We start from the raw sequence: 16,538 nt of genomic DNA on the forward strand, positions 1-16,538 counted from the left end.
ATTACTTTGCCGTCTTAAATTTATTATAAAACATGAGAAAATCGTTCACTCCGTGTTGATGACTCGGAGTGATCGATTTCCTCATGTTTTATAAAAATATTCTCATAAGTTATTGAATTTGAGAATCTTAATTCCTATAAAATTAACCTACTTGAACAAAAATATTTATTTTATTATAAAAAGAGTGAAAAATCAATATTGTATGTTTCTTTAATCAAATGACAAATTGAAATTATTTTTTGATGGATCAAAAAAATTATTTTTTTAAATTTGAGTAAAATTTTTAAATTATTGAATATTGAAAAGCAAAATATGGAAAATTCAAGGACAAAAGTTCAAAATCCAGTACATTTCAGGACATTTTTTCAAATTCCAGGACATTTGCAGGAATTTCAGGACTTCAAGGACCAGTAGACATTAATTAATAGCCCAACACATTTCCTTGCAAAACTTCTATATAATGAATTAAAACCACATATTAATGTTTCGAATTCTCATTTTAATTTTAATCTTATAAAAAATTGGACAATTTATTAATAATACCGGACGATTTCATTTTAATGTCTCTTGATGGTTTTGAGAGTAGATGCACATCACTTATGAATTGTGAAATACCATTCTCTGAAGTTATAAAATGCACAAAGTTTCTGTTTAATAAAACGTTCTTTGTTTTTAATAAAAAAATTTATAAACAAATTTATGGCACTCCGATGGGTACACCAATTTTTCCATTTTGCGAATAAATATTATTATTTAGTACATAATAATATATATGTATATTATTAATAAATTTAATTATTATTTCTATACTAAACATAACGTTTTATGTCAAACTTTTTAAATTTTAGCAATTTTTAATAAGTGTCTCACAATTGGACACACTTTGACAAAAGCGATGTGCTCGGCAAAATGGACCACAACTTTTTTTGAGTCCATCTGAAGACTATACTTTCTTTGAATAAAAGTTGCGTATTTAAGTTACTTTTCGAATGGTATATTTTATTTACAATTTCGTTTACTCATTTACAATTTATGGGTTAAAAACAAAACCCCTCCCATACCTAGACACACTCTTCTATATTAGTAAAAAAGTGATAATTTTTAATCTAGATTCCAAATTTGAATAATAATGGTTTACAAGAGATATTTTGGTATAAATAGTCCATCAACTACATACTGCTGAAATTTTTCTTCAAAATACTATCAGAAGAATATACTCAATTACATTTAAATCAGAAGCTATCTCTCGATCGTCTCTACCATTCAAGATCCATTAATTTTAATGATGTCTGCGGTTAGTTTAGCACGTTTCATATCCACCGCAACAATGGGCACTTTGGTTCCGAGACAATTTCACAATGATAAACGTGCAATGCTATAATATATCCGACCATCATTGCACATTTGCTGATTGTCCTTCTACCGGAAAACAATTTACATCTAATTTGTATTTGATCATACATATAGATAAGCATAAAAATGTTTAGTTAAAAAAATTCTTATAAACTAATTTGTTTCAATTTAGTTCTTTTCTTGCGAGTCCGTTCAACACAATTGATTTAGGATCCAGAAGCTTTTTTTTTTAAATCCATGACCCAAAAATTTAAAAATGATAATTCCAATGCAGAAGTCTGTCACATTTGCGAACTGACATTCAATGCCTGTTAATTTTAATGATGAACATCGTACTCTCTTATTGTATTCAAGCAGACTTGTAAAATGTAATAAATCATATTTCATTCGCTAGTGTGAGTTGAAAAACGGCACCTATCGCTTTTTTTTATAAGTGGCACTGAGAATATTATATTTGTTACAAGACCCTTCGTTACATTTGCCCTATGAACATTAACGCTTTCAATTTAAAAATTTCATTGCCCACTTTTCTATTGCAGGTACTGTTTCAGTTGACTTGAGATAACGTCAAGTCATTTGCAGCACGATCCCCCATTAAAAACTATAGTGGCTATTTGTAGATTGATCGTTCAGTAAGCATGCCTAATTAGAGGCAGTTTCATTCAATTTCATCGCGTGTTTTAGTACCGCTTATTTCACTTTTTTCCCCCCTTTTTACACTCCAACCATCTGTTTGACAATTTTTTACAGTATAAAAAAAACTTTAAAGTAAATTAAAATTTTTAGATTCACATATTTTTCGTTTTGTATAATATATTTTTTTGAGTGCAATGACCTTTTTTTTAATTTTTTAATTAGTTTAGATGAAAAGCGTCTTTTTTTGTATTATGAAAAAAGATTTTGTTCCTCGCAGAACATCAACTTCTTTACAGATGATCCAATTAAGTGTATCCACCTACATCCGTTCTCTACTCTCACCATTCATGGACCAACAAACTCAGGGTACTTTATCAAATATCAAATCGTAAATATTTTCATTCCTCAAAAGTTTCCAGGAAAAATGAAAATTCACTTTTATTTTTAAATAACTAGATGAAAAATTTTTTTTTTTTTACTCTTTTTGATTAAAAAATGTTTAACATTTGCGAAGAAGAATTTAATGATGTTGAAAATTAACAAGATCAGATCGCTGATTACGAATCAGAACTTATTTTTTCAAAATTCAAAATGGCGGATCCAATATGGCGGACAAAATTAAAAAACTTAACGGATTTTGGTATTAACTGGTATCTAGGGGTTTTTGAGGTCGCTAATTACGAATCTGAACTTAGTTTTACAAAATTCAAAGTGGGGGACAAAATTTTTAAACTTAAAGGATTTAGATATTAATTGACATCAAGGGGTTTTTGAGGTAGAAGAAAAATGTAATGATATTGAAAATTAAAAAGATTATTCATCATTAAATATAATACTGTTTTTGTGCATCACTCAGCAGTGACATTTGATAAATCCACAATTTCCTGATGGAGTTTAATTAATAATTATACCAACGATATGGAATAAATGCTAAAAAAAAAGTAGGAGGTGAATTCAAGTTGAGTGAATATCAGTGCCGATCATTTACCGTATTCGTTTTAACAGTAGATATATAAGCTAATTTCGTATACAAGTTTTAGCTCGCATAATGCAATTGTACATCAATGCGAATGAAATTCGTGAAACCAATAAAACTTGTTTCAAGTCCTCGCATGCTTAAATGTATAAAACGCGTATTTGGCAATTTTCCCAATGTTTCGCATTGACGCGTTATCGACCAAACACTCATCCAAAAGACTCGGAAAAACTATTATCCAAGCTTTCGGCTGGTTTGAAATTTCAAACATCCAATTTGCATGTACTCGTTTCTCGTCGAATAGACAGGCTGATTCTATCTTTTCATGAATAACGACTGCTAACAATGTATTGTATCATTTTTATTCATATTTATTTTTCTCGGGGGGTTGGTGGACGAGATGGAGAAAGGTGAATGGGAGGCAGGAAAAAAATCGTTGATGATTAATTATATTAGTGTATTGTGTGTGCGTATATAAATGGACATGGTTCTTTTATATATTCCAAAAACAATGTCTGTATTTTTTCGATAAACGTTAACAAACATTGTTTATTTTTTATTTTATAAACCTTTTGCCATAGTGCCTTTTAATTATCAGAATAATACTAAATGCTATCATGCAGTCAACGTACAATGTGATGTATAAAAATTTTTGTAACTAAAATATTTTTATTGAATTTTTTTCTATGGATTTCACTTTATTCAAAGAATTAGAAAAAAATAATTCATTCTATTGAAATTTTTATATTTTCTTCTGAATGTTTTTCAGACATATAATGGACTTAGTTTTTAAAACTTCAAAATTCCAATATGTCAGACAAAATTTAAAAAGAAATAACAAATTTCTTTATAAATTAGTATTAAGGTCGTTTATTATGAATCTGAACTTCGTTTTTCAAAATTCAAAATGGCGGATCCAATATGTCGGACAAATTTTTTAAAAATTAATGGATCTTGGTATAAATTAGTGCCAAGGGATTCTTGGAGTCGCTGATTACGAATCTGAACTTAGTTTTTCAAAATTCAAAATGGCGGATCCAATATGGCGGCCAAAATTTAAAAAAATTAACGGATTTCGGTATAAATATGTATCAAGGGATTCTTGGAGTCACTAATAAAAAATTCAAGGGTCGAATTTAATAAACAGGTTAAAAAACTTTGTATCAAACTTTAAAGGAAAAGTAAAGAAAATAAATCATCTATTAATTTTTTTTCTCCAAATAAATCAATCGTCCTCATTCATCTAATCGGAAGCTAAATGCAATTTTCAAATAGAAATCACGTAATTGGTATTTTCATTGGCGTATAATAGAGAAATTTTCCATATTGAATCGCATTACACGAATGAGGTTATCGTGAATCGATCTATTGAGCCATATAATGAGTCGAAAATCTGTCTGAACACGCCTTGAATTTCTATTAGGGCTTAAACTGATAAGATATAGAATAAGAAATCCATCTTGAACGCGTCCGTCAGATGATTTCACTTCCCCAATTTTTTTTTTTTTTTTTTTTTTTTTGGTGAATCATTTTCTCAAGGGTTTGTGTGTGTATGTATGTTGAAATTTTTATTATCGGATATCAAAAAGGTCCCGGATGTAATCGAAAGAAAAAAAAAGAAAACATAAAACCAATGACTTTTACGCGACCGAACTTTGAAGTTTCCCATTCACCACCACCATTGAAGCAACAGTTTTATTACTCGAATCTTTTTCTATATATATAGTCATGACGGTAGATGATTCTTTTCTTCTTCTTCTTCTTTACCAAACGAAATTAATCGTCGCAACGAAGGCCGGGCGCACTCTAAGAATCTCTAACAATAAAAGAAAACGATACTGCTTTTTATTTACTTTTTGATATATATCTATATGGCTAACAAAAGCATCGATTTTTATGACGTTTTCTATGATTAAGGGAATCTTTCTTTTCCTCTCTCTCTCTTGCTCTTCCATTTATTTTTTTTCCTCGAGAGAGTAATTTTTTCATTGATCAAACTAACACTATTTAAAGGAATTTTTCGTAGAAGAAGAAAAAAAAGAGTTGGTACTTGACATTTGTTCAAACTGTCCTTTTGTGAAGTCAAGTTAGATGTTAATTAACATCGTGAAAATTCCCTTGAGACGTAGTTGAGATGCTTCTTTGATGCCTCAAGGGATGTCTTTAAACGTCTTTCAAAGTGCGACGCTATTATAAATGATACAATGGTGTTAGCAAGAATAATGACATTTGCTCAAAAAGTTTATGGCTTCACTTTCTAATAAGAAAGAACTTTACATTTCTCTCTAACAATTGTTGTTTCATTCAATTGTGGTTGAGATTTTCATTTAGATTCAACAAAAAGGAAAATTTGTCCATATTATTTTTCGTAATAAATCAAAGAGTGATAAAAATGTTTGAAAAGAAGATAAAAACAAAAATTGTTTGCGCCTATAAACATTTTAATATAGAGCTTTGTAATTCTTTTGTAAAAACATTATAATAACTCATGGTTATAAAAATTAAAAAATATTCTTAAGGGTTTATATCACTTTGTCAACTTCAATGGATCGAATTTTCTTTTTTGACGGAGAAATCCAACTTATTTTTTTATTTTGACATTTTAATTATACGATTTTTATTTTAAAGATTAAATATAGTAGGTTATTTGTTTCATGTAATTATAATTGCTTCCTCATGGGGAAGTATTTAAACATTTTTTCTTTTATTAATAAAATATTAATTTATTTGATATTACAGATAAATATATAGTATTTTAATTAATTATTTAAAATAAGACGTACATAAATACAAAATTAAGAAACAACAAAAAATTTGCATTTGTGAACGCTAATGTGCACAAATTATTTCTTGTTTACAAATTAGAATATTTACCTTACGCTTTTTATTTTAATTTTGAATTTTCGCTTTAAAATTGTACGGAAAACAAGTAATTGTTCAAAAATAAAGTGGCAAGAGAATTACTTATTTTTTAAATTAACCCTTTAATGGACGAGTTTTTTGACGTTATTACAAATGTATAATGTTTAGTAAATGCGATTATTGTATTATTCAATATAAGAAAAAATTTTTTTTTTTAACATGTTCCACCCCTTAAATCCATCCCTAACGTATATTAATACCCCAAAAAATTGATAATTAATCCAAATGATAAATTAAATATTTTTTAGCTCCTGTCTGCTTTATAATTATTTATCAATATTCCATAGTTGTTCAAAAATTGAAAGCAATAGTATTAAACAATTAAAAAAATAATTTTCATTAATTCTATACGTTTCGAAAATACGAAAAAATATTTCTATGATGATTAGGTAATGATAGTAAATGTAAACTACCCTTTAAAAAACAACCCTAAGGTCAAATAACCACCCCTTGTTGATAAAAGTTTTTGTGAATGGTAAAAAAAGTCATCTATAGCTTCTAAATGCTTCTAAATTATAAAAAAATGTTTCTAACTGACACAGATATGGATAATAGTAATAAACATCCCCCTTAGAACCCAACCCTATTTTATAATTATTCTTAGAAACTGATGTTAGTGTTGAAAAATAAAAAAAAATTTTTTTTATTGATTCTATACGTTTCAAAAATACAAAAAAATATTTCTATGATAACTAAGTGATGATAGTAAATGTAAACAACCCTCTAAAACACACTTCTAATGTCAAATAACCATCCCTTGATGTAAAAAGTTTTTGTGAAGGATAAAAAAGTCTATAGTTTCTAAATTATAAAAAAAAGGTTCTAAGGGACACTTATATATGTATAATATTGATAAACACCCCCCTCGCAACCACCCCTATTGCATAACAAGATTCAGTCGAATTTGATGAATTTTTTATACGCTATATTGAATCCGCCATTTTTAATTTTGTGAATTTTGAAAATCTGACTTCATATTCCTAATCAGCGACTCCGAAAACCCCTTAGTAACAAGTTTCAGGCGAATCTGATGAATTTTTAATTTCTTGTCCGCCATATTGAATCCGACATTTTGAATTTATGAAAATTGACATCTGATTCGTAAGCAGCGACCCCGAAAACCCTCGAGTAACAAGTTTCGGGCGAATCTGATGAATTTTCAATTTATTGTCCGCCATATTGGATCCGCCATTTTGAATTTGTGAAAACTGACATCGGATTCGTAATCAGCGACCCCAAAAACCCCCGAGTAACCATACAAGCGCGGCATGAAGCTGGCGATTGTTGTCACCAACCTAAGGGATGCGGAAAGATTGGAAAAACCGTGTAGAATGTTATTTTATTTTGAACAAAACAATCAAATATTTTTAATTATGGAAAACAATTTTTAGCTTCAATTGAAAATAAAACATTTTCGCCTATTTGCACCATAAAAAGAAAAATTCTTATTTCAAAATAATCAATATGTTATAAGAAACCGGTTAAAGTGTGGGGTATTAAAGTTTTTTGTATGAAAGTGCGATTCAAATGACATTTTCAAACAACAAAGTAATAGGAAACACTCATTTTGAATTGAAAGGTAAGGAGATATCTTCTTGTTGGTCAGGTTTCATTTCATTTTCTATCTTTAAAAGAAACATGAGAAGTCGTGTCTCATCGTCATCTTTTCTCGAGGCAAAAGTTTTTAGAGGGCAACAACTTTTGCACAACCAGATACGAAGATGGATGAAGATTCGATTCAATGAAACTGACGAAAAGCGTTGTTGGTTGAAGAGTTGGGGTTGTAGAAAAGAAGAGGAAAAACGAGGAAAATACTAGGGTTCGAAGAAGAAATTGCGCATCTTTATGGCTATGCGCCCTTTTTTTCTTCTCTTTTCGTTTTTGCGCGAGTTCGCTAACAAGTTGCTCGGATCTCAAGGCAGATAAAATTATATACCATCGAGGGACGTGAGTACATGCCAACTTCAATGAAGACTTGAAAAACCAAAAGAAAAGGAAATATCCCCACTCCATTTATTATATACTTGAACGGGAGGAAAAAAGTGAGAGAGAGAGACGTGAATAAATTTCTTTGAAAATGCATTGCTAATCAGTTTTTCTCTCTATTAAGATAATTTTTGAAAAAGAGTCTGCTGTATGTTGCACTTTTATAGTTTTTTATCTATTAAAAATATGGAATTAAAATAATTTTCTCTAATTATATTCTTAATAATCATAATTTAAATATAAAAAAAAACATTAAACATTGGTTCAATTCCCACAAGTGATAATCAAATTTTTTTATTTTCACATATCGAGTACAAATATAATACCTATTCATATTTTGTTGCTAATTAATCACACGTCATTTAAGTAAATGTGCTGTTTAATTAATTATAGCGAAATGAAATTGTATATGATAATTAATTAAATTTGAATTCACATACCTCAACAGGTGTTTTAATTTACTGTTCATAAATTTAAAATCTACTCATTCATTAAACATATTTTATAAAGAAAAATACTTTTCCATTGTCTTTTTATCCTAGTTGTCATAAGGAATATGCACTCTGCTTTTAAATTTTAACCCTAGGCTTCTTATACTCGGTTCATATCTTATTTCCTAACTGGGGTACTAAAGTACCCCAAACTTCCTTCGTTGGTGGTAAATTTCAATTCATTCTGGATTTAAAGTTTCTATGAGATACTAGCATTTTTATAGAAAAAAATTTCTCGACGCTAATAAACTCAGAACATCACTGCAATTTTAAAACAAAAACCCAGTGTGTGACTTGCAAATATTGTAGGGTACAAACAGTGTTATCGGATTTAACGGACTTATGCCAGAAGGTCTTTTCTTCACAGAGAATACGTGAAAACGAATTTCTATACGAAAACTAATTAAAATTTAATTAATCCTAGAAATATGGTTGGAGGCAAATGGTATGAGAAGAGAGGAGAATAAATTAAATTAGTAAATAAATAAGCTTCGTTAAAAAAAAAAATAAAGCATTGATTTTCGCAGGAAAACTAAGTTTTGAAAAGCTCTTTTCCTAAGTTACGATGACTTGTATATACCGCAAACGTCAAGGTATTAGCCTTCATTAACCTTCGTCTGCCGGATGTAATCAGAGGACGGCTGCAGTAATAACGGAAGCTGTTCCTTCGAGACTCACTCTCGTAGCGCACACCGTGTATCGCATAACCTTGTCGATTGCTAGACTTTAATTGAATTAACGGTAGAAGAGTGAAGAAGAGGGATAATACACCTTCATTTCATCTGAAAAATTGCCATCCCCCCCTTCAACTCCTCCCACGATTTTCTCATTTTTCCAATAAAAACCTTTAAGTTTCGAATCCAAAAGTAGAATTTTTTTTATATATTTATAACTAGTTTTTTCTTTACCTTTCTTCAAGGATTCAATTTTTTTTCCAACAAAAAAATATAGACAGGTTATGAAAGGTTGGTATAAATTTTTTATTTTTCCTTTGTTTATCAGATATTACAAATATGTTCCTTGAATAGAAGACTTTATTTATCTTTATTTTTTGCTTCTTTCGTGTGGGAGGGAACAAGATGAATAATAAAAAAAAAACTCAAACTCACAAAAGGTCAGATATTAAGTTATATATATATATATATAAAAAAAAGATAAACGAGCTGCTTTATCAAAATAAACTTCTCTCGACATTGTGGTTGTATTTTTGTGGTTACTTAGATGAGTTTTTTCTCGCAGAAAATCCAAATTTGGTTTTTAATTCTATTTCCACGTTTCGTGTAGTTAAAATAAAGAAAAAAGAATGGTAGCACACTCTTTTCACATGAAATAAATTTTCTCGTACACAATACACAAAACTTTATTACAGGTATTATTAACAAGAAAAGAATGAACTTTTTTTCCTTCTCTTTTTCTCTTTTTATGTTTTTTTTAAAACCATTTTTAATTCAAGAATTTATTTTTAAATTCACCGCTTGTGAGAGACTTCTTACTTTCGTTTGTCGGTAAAAATGTTTTCTGTATTATTACAGTTACGAATCTGAACTTCGTTTTTCAAAATTCAAAATGGCGGATCCAATATGGCGGACAAATAATAAAAAACTAACGGATTTCGGTATCAGTTGGTATCAAGGGATTATTCGAGTCGCTAATTACGAATCTGAACATAGTTTTTTTTAATTCAAAATGGCGGCCGCCATTTTAAATCCGGATTTAATATGGCGAACGAAAATTAAAAAGTTTAACGGATTTCGGTGTAAATTCGTATCAAAGGGTTATTGTGGGGTCTCTGAATACGAATCAGGACTTTGTTTTTCAAATTTGAAAATGTCGGATCCAATATGGCGGACAAAATTTTAATTAACGGATTTTGGTATATTAATTGGTATTAATAGGTTTTTTGATCGCTGATTATAAATCTAAACTCAGTTTTTCAAAATTCAAAATGGCGGATCAAATATGGCGGATAACTTTAAAAAAACTAACGTATTTCGGTATAAGTTGGTACCAAGGGATTATTTGAGTCGCTAATTACAAATCTAAACATAGGTTTTTTAAATTCAAAATGTCGGGTTCAATATGGCGGACTAAATTTTAAAAAATTAACGGATTTCGGTATAAATATGTATCAAGGGATTCTTGAAGTCACTAACTGATTACGAATCTGAACTTAGTTTTTTAAAATTCAAAATGACGGATGCAATATGGCGGATAAATTTTTTAAAAACAACGGATTATGGTAGAAATTGGTATCAAGGGGTTTTTAAGGTCGTTGATTACGAATCTAAACATAGTTTCTTAAAATTGAAAATGGCGGATCCTCCCGTGTAGAAATTACCCTACTAGGGCCATAGTAAGGAATGAAACGCCGCGCCCGATCAGGCCCAGATCGGGGCGACAAGAAAATGTGGATTTCCAGATCAGGGCCATATTGGGCGCGGCGTTTCATTCCCTAAGAGGTCGGCCCTATCCGGCCCTGATCAGGGCCCCAGCGAAATTTCTACACTATGTGCTGCATAAAATTTTTAAAAATTGACGGTTGTCAGACAAATTGAATCGATTTTAAAAAAAGTTAACTTTTTTGAAAATCGATTTAATTTGTCTGACATCCGCCGTTAATTTTTAAAAATCCATATATGGATCCGTCATTTTGAATTTTGAAAAACTGACATCAGATTCGTAATCAGCAACATTGAAAATCGCTCGTTACGAAATATCATAAAAAATCAATAGTATTTTTAAAAACACGTCCGCCATATTGGATCCGCCATTTTGAATTTTGTAAGTCTGACATCAGATTCGTAATCAACGATCGGGAAACGCTTCGATGTACCAAATTTGATAGAAAATTAATATTTTTCAAAAAGATATCTTGTCACTTTTCGCATTTAAGGGTTGTTTACGCCTCTAGAAGCCACAAACGACTGTATCTATCAAAATGTCCAGACACGGGTATTTTTTTTTGGTCCTCGTTTCCAAAAATGTTTTATTTTTTTCTATGTGAAAAATAAAATAAAATTTTGATGAACGTTGTCGTTTTTGAGAAAATGAAAAAAGAGAAATAAAGAAAAAAATAAAAGAATTTTTTTTCAAAATTGTAAACTGACCTTAATTCAATGCCTTGATTCCCTTTCTCATTGATGCTGACAATAACGTCACGTGGATACGACTGAATTGTCTTATCGTTCGTGCACTTTGTGGAAGTCACTTTGGAACGCGAGGGATTTACAAAGGGTGAATCAATTAATTAACGCGCAATCGTTTCACTGGATTTTAATAATATATATGTATATAAAGCATCAAGAGAATTTGGAATGCAATTGTCAAATATGACTGTAGATTTCGTTTTGGGAAAATCGAGCGAACAAAATCCCATAAATTCCAAGTCACGAGTCAACCGTCACACTATGCCATTCCCCTACCCCCCTTTTTTTCGTTCGTGCTCGATTGGAAAACGTCCCGAAAACTCGTTACACGTACACAACGTTGGAACGCGTGGACAATCCACTAGTTTCCTTGTCTTTCTCTCTATCTCTCTCTCTCTCTCTCTCTTTTTCTCTCTTGTGTCCCTCTTCCGGATTCTCGTTATCGCGCGGCTTCGTTCTCCTGCGAGGAATTTCCCTTTGCACGATGCGCCGAAAGTCCTCGAATTCCCAGATAACAGCAAATCGTACTCCTTCTCTTCCAATTGACTCTTATTGCCTTTCCTCCACTCTCACAATGCCCGATATGCATACAAATTTTGGAAAATTTTAAATTGCTTTCAATTTTTTTTTATTATTCTTATTTATTTGTTTACCACAATCGTTAGAGATTAAATTTTAAATTCTGATCTTTAACAATATTTGTTTTGTTGAAATAATTGTTAATGTAAATTTGGATTTTATTTAGTTTTTGTACTCTTTATTGATTCACCGTTTCCTGAAGTTTTTTTTTCCAACCTTTTGAATTTATTTCCTTCAATAAACACAATTGATTATTCACTATTCTTTATTTCCGCAGTTCTCCATTACCTGAAAAAATTATTTAAGCACTATTTTTTTTCTTACTTTTTCACTATTCAATATTTCACTGTATGTTTCTGTTTCTTTTCACTTTGTTATGCTTGTTCACTTTGAATTTATTTTGTGCTTCTTGTTTTTTTTTCCTTTAATTTGCTTCCTCGTTTACTTTAGAGTTAAGTACAGTCTTGTGTTTGTTTTCTTTTCTTTCACTTTGCTTCGATTTATTTACTTTTAGAAGGAAATTTCTCCTTATTTACTTTTCTTAACTGTGGTTTTTGTTTCTATCTGACATGAGAGTAGTCATTTTACAAGGGAGAAAATTAAATGGTTAATTCTTTGGTTTATTTCGAAATTTTTTTTTTATTTTCGATATATTTTTTTACATCTTTTTGGGCTCTATTTGTTCTTTAGTATGTTTCAATTTACTCGCCCCTGTTTTTACTGAACAATGTTTACGTTTTGTTTCAATTTTCGTTTCCGCTTTCAATTGCTTACTGTTGATTTCGTTCCGATTTGTTTACCTTCCCTTCGAAGCGGAGGATTTTTTTTTTACTTAATTGCTTTTTTTTTTTGCTGAAATCTGTTTAGATTATTTTATCAATTGACACAATTTATTTTTTCATTTGGAATAATTTGTTTTCGTCACACGTTTTGTCGAGATGCGACAGTGACGGGTTTATTTTTTGGTTTTAGTTACTTGTGTTCTTTATTTGTTGCGCTCGTGTTAGAATAAAGTTCCCGCCAAAAAAAAACAATGGAAATTTATTTCCAAAGACAATGACAACTTTATGATGGAAATTGTGTCATCACTGAATGGGGAATGATGGTGATTGTGAAAAATTAGAATGTAAAGAAATGGTGTGAATTAATTTTTTTTAATAGTGTTGACGTTGTTTTGGTGAAATAGTTGAGGCTGACGGCACTCGATATCTCGTGGAACGCGCTCGGTGAATCGCGAAAAGTAACTGACGAGGCGGCCGACCCCAGTTGGCCTGAGTCTGCGCTCCAGCGACACTTGCCGCCGTATACCGGATATAAAATATAGACGGTACGCCACCACTACATTGGGGGCTGAAAAGGAGGAACCTCTGCTTCCTCCAACGACAAGCTCAAGCTATCTTACTTCCTCTCACGACAATCTCATTCGCTTTTCTTTGCCCTCTCTTTTTTATCTTTGTTTTTCTCTATTCTTCCTCCTGCATCCCTCAAACTTGTATGTCCTTTTTATACTTTGTATTTTTATTTTTAACTTCATTCGAGAATTGTCACCACTGAAAAATAGAAAATTCACTCTCTCCTTCCCTCATTTTTCTCTTTATTTCAACTGTCAACACAAATCTGTTTATTAATAGAGATGATTTTCCCCACAAATCCCTTTTCTGTTCAACAAGAATTATATTAACATCGATTAAATTTACCATATATGCATTTGGAAAAAAAAAGATCTTCATACTAGATGATGAATAATATTATTATCAACTTTACTAAAATAAAAACAATTTTACGACCATATGCCCCCGAGTAACGAGTTTCATAAAAAATCAATAATATTTTAAAAAAGTAGTCCGCCATATTAGATCCCCCATTTTGAATTTCTAAAATCAGACATCAAATTTGTAATCAGAGATCGCGAGTACCCCTAGATACCAAATTTGATAAAAAATTAATTTTTATATAATTAATAAAAAAGATCTTCATACTAGATGATGAATAATATTATCAACTCTACTGAAAAACAATTTTACCACACTCTATAGTTAAGAATATTATTATATTGTTACGGCCTTGATACTTTCTGATAAAAAATCCAATCCAAAAAAAATATTTGTTTAGTTAAGGGCGTCAATTCCGTGTGACGGACATTTTTTAGCGTTTTTGGGGAATTTTTTTTTAAAAACAATGAAAACTTAGAATTCCAAACTTTTTACCATATATTTATTAGTTTTTAGTATAAAATCCAAATTATCCAATTTCATAAAATAAAAAAAATTTTGTTTTAATTATCTTTTATTTATTTATTGTTTTTATTTATTTGTTTAAATTTATTATATGTGTTCTTTAATGTAATTTGATTATTTATTATTTTTTTTAAGTTAGAATTTAATTCTTAACTTCAACTATATTTTCATTTATTTTATTCTTTAATTTTTAATTAATTTTTGTTTTATAATTTTATTTTAACTCATTTTAAATTTTAGACTTCAGATACTATATTGTTCAAATGTAGTTATTATTTATATTCCGACGAATTTTTATTTTATTTATGACAAATTTTTGAGCTCTGACTGTTACTATAATTTGATAAAATTGTATCTTTTATACTTACATTATTATTTTTCCTAATATGTATTAATTCTCTTGTTTTTTATTTTACGATTTTGGTTATTTGATGTTCATTTATTATTGTATAATATTTCGATTACTTTATTTTATTATATTTTGTTTTCTATTTGATGACTATTAATACTTCTTTAATGACTAACTCTTCTTTAAATTTATTAAAAAAATTTTTTTTTATAAATTGAAATTTATTCGTTTTTATAAAACCGCGCATGGTTAAAAGATTTACCATACATGGAAGTATTAAATATTAATTGCAGCCGCACAGTAATGTTTAATTATTAAGTCAATGAATATTAATTTTTTTTTATATAAATTTTTTATATCCGCACAGTAATTTTTAATTATTAAGTCAATAAATATTAATTTTTTTTTTAATAAATTTTTTATAGCTGTTAAAATCAACCCTTTTATTCAGTTAGCAACGTTCAATTTTAATTTTTAATTGTCCTGTTCATAATTTACAAAACTACCTTTTATAAACTTAGAGTCATTAATAATGGAAATCAGGAAATTGGAAATCATTCTAAATTTGAAAGAAAAATTGTTTAATTATTTAAATAAAATAATTGTGCCCACCCTCAAATACATTAAATATTTCCATGTATTAAAAAATTTATGTATTTAAATGATTTAAAGATTAATGTTTCAAAATTTACTTTAAGGTTTTTATTCTAATTTTTAAACTTTGCATTTAAAAAGGAACTTTGAATACGAATCTGAGCTTTGTTTTTCAAATTTCAAAATGGCGGCTTTAATATGGCGGACGAAAGTTTAAAATATTAACGGATTTCGGTGTTAATTTGTATCAAAGGGTTTTTGGGGTCTCTGAATACGAATCGGAACTTTGTTTTTCAAAATTCAAAATGGCGGATTCAATATGGCGGACAAAATTTTAAAAATTTCACGGACTTTTATATATTAATTGGTATCAAGGGGTTTTTGAGGTCGCTGATTACGAATCTGAACTTAGTTTTTCAAAATTCAAAATGGCGGATCCAATATGGTGGACAAAGTTTTAAAAAATTAACGAACTTTGGTATTATTTGGTACTAAGGGGTTTTTGAGAACCTAAAAAGCCACTTTATCAATAAATAGCATTTTTTTTCTACAGGAGCAAATTTAACGAAACAAATTTTTAAAATAAAATCCACAGTTAAAAAGTTAATGACCAGAGACAACTTGGACATAAGTGACAATCTGACGGCGCGACGGCATCGTCTACATGAGAAATAATTTATTTTTATGCCTCGAGTTTGGTCTATCGCTTTAACCGTGTAAACGTGGGACAACAATGAAACGGTGACGAGCAAAACGCTCATCCCCTCTAATCCGATAGCTGAGGAAACTTTCAAAGCGTAGAGTAGCTGAAAGCGCGCTGAAAGGGATTTGCTGGGAAGCTGCCTATAAAATCGGGGATTCCTCAAAGTATCTACCCATTCGGTTGCGCACAATGTTTTCTCCAACTAATTTCTATCATTAAATTAAATAGAAATGTTCTGTATAAATTTATTAATGTAACTTTATAATTTAAATATAATTCACTTAAGAAACAAGTATTAAAAAATGAAAAATATTGTTATCTGATTAAATTCATTATTTCTTCAGTGTTAATTATTATTATCTTTCAGCATTTCATCAGTTCGACTTTTTCAATTCAAGATTCGAAATTATATTTTCTATTTCAAACATCATTAAAAAAAAGGACATTTTTCCTATTTTACTACAACTATAAACTTAATAAATTTCTAATTCAATAATCTAGATTTATAATTCTGTTAAATTTTTTCTAATACATTTATCTTCTTTTGTATATAGTATCGATTTATA

The 16,538-nt window shown here is 29.5% G+C and overlaps 1 protein-coding gene across 3 annotated transcripts in view; it reads right to left on the reverse strand.

Annotated features, from left to right (window-relative positions):
* Positions 1-13,720, reverse strand: part of LOC122498471 (teneurin-a) — a 917,080-nt gene extending 903,360 nt beyond the window's left edge. For all 3 annotated transcript variants that reach the window (XM_043606207.1, XM_043606206.1, XM_043606204.1), the window contains exon 1: positions 11,472-13,720. The gene's annotated coding sequence lies outside the window, so the exon portion shown is untranslated. The remainder of the gene's footprint in view (positions 1-11,471) is intronic.
* Positions 13,721-16,538: the final 2,818 nt, after the last annotated feature.

Source organism: Leptopilina heterotoma, unplaced genomic scaffold, assembly GCF_015476425.1.
Source record: "Leptopilina heterotoma isolate Lh14 unplaced genomic scaffold, ASM1547642v1 Lhet_15, whole genome shotgun sequence".
Taxonomy (NCBI): domain Eukaryota; kingdom Metazoa; phylum Arthropoda; class Insecta; order Hymenoptera; family Figitidae; genus Leptopilina; species Leptopilina heterotoma.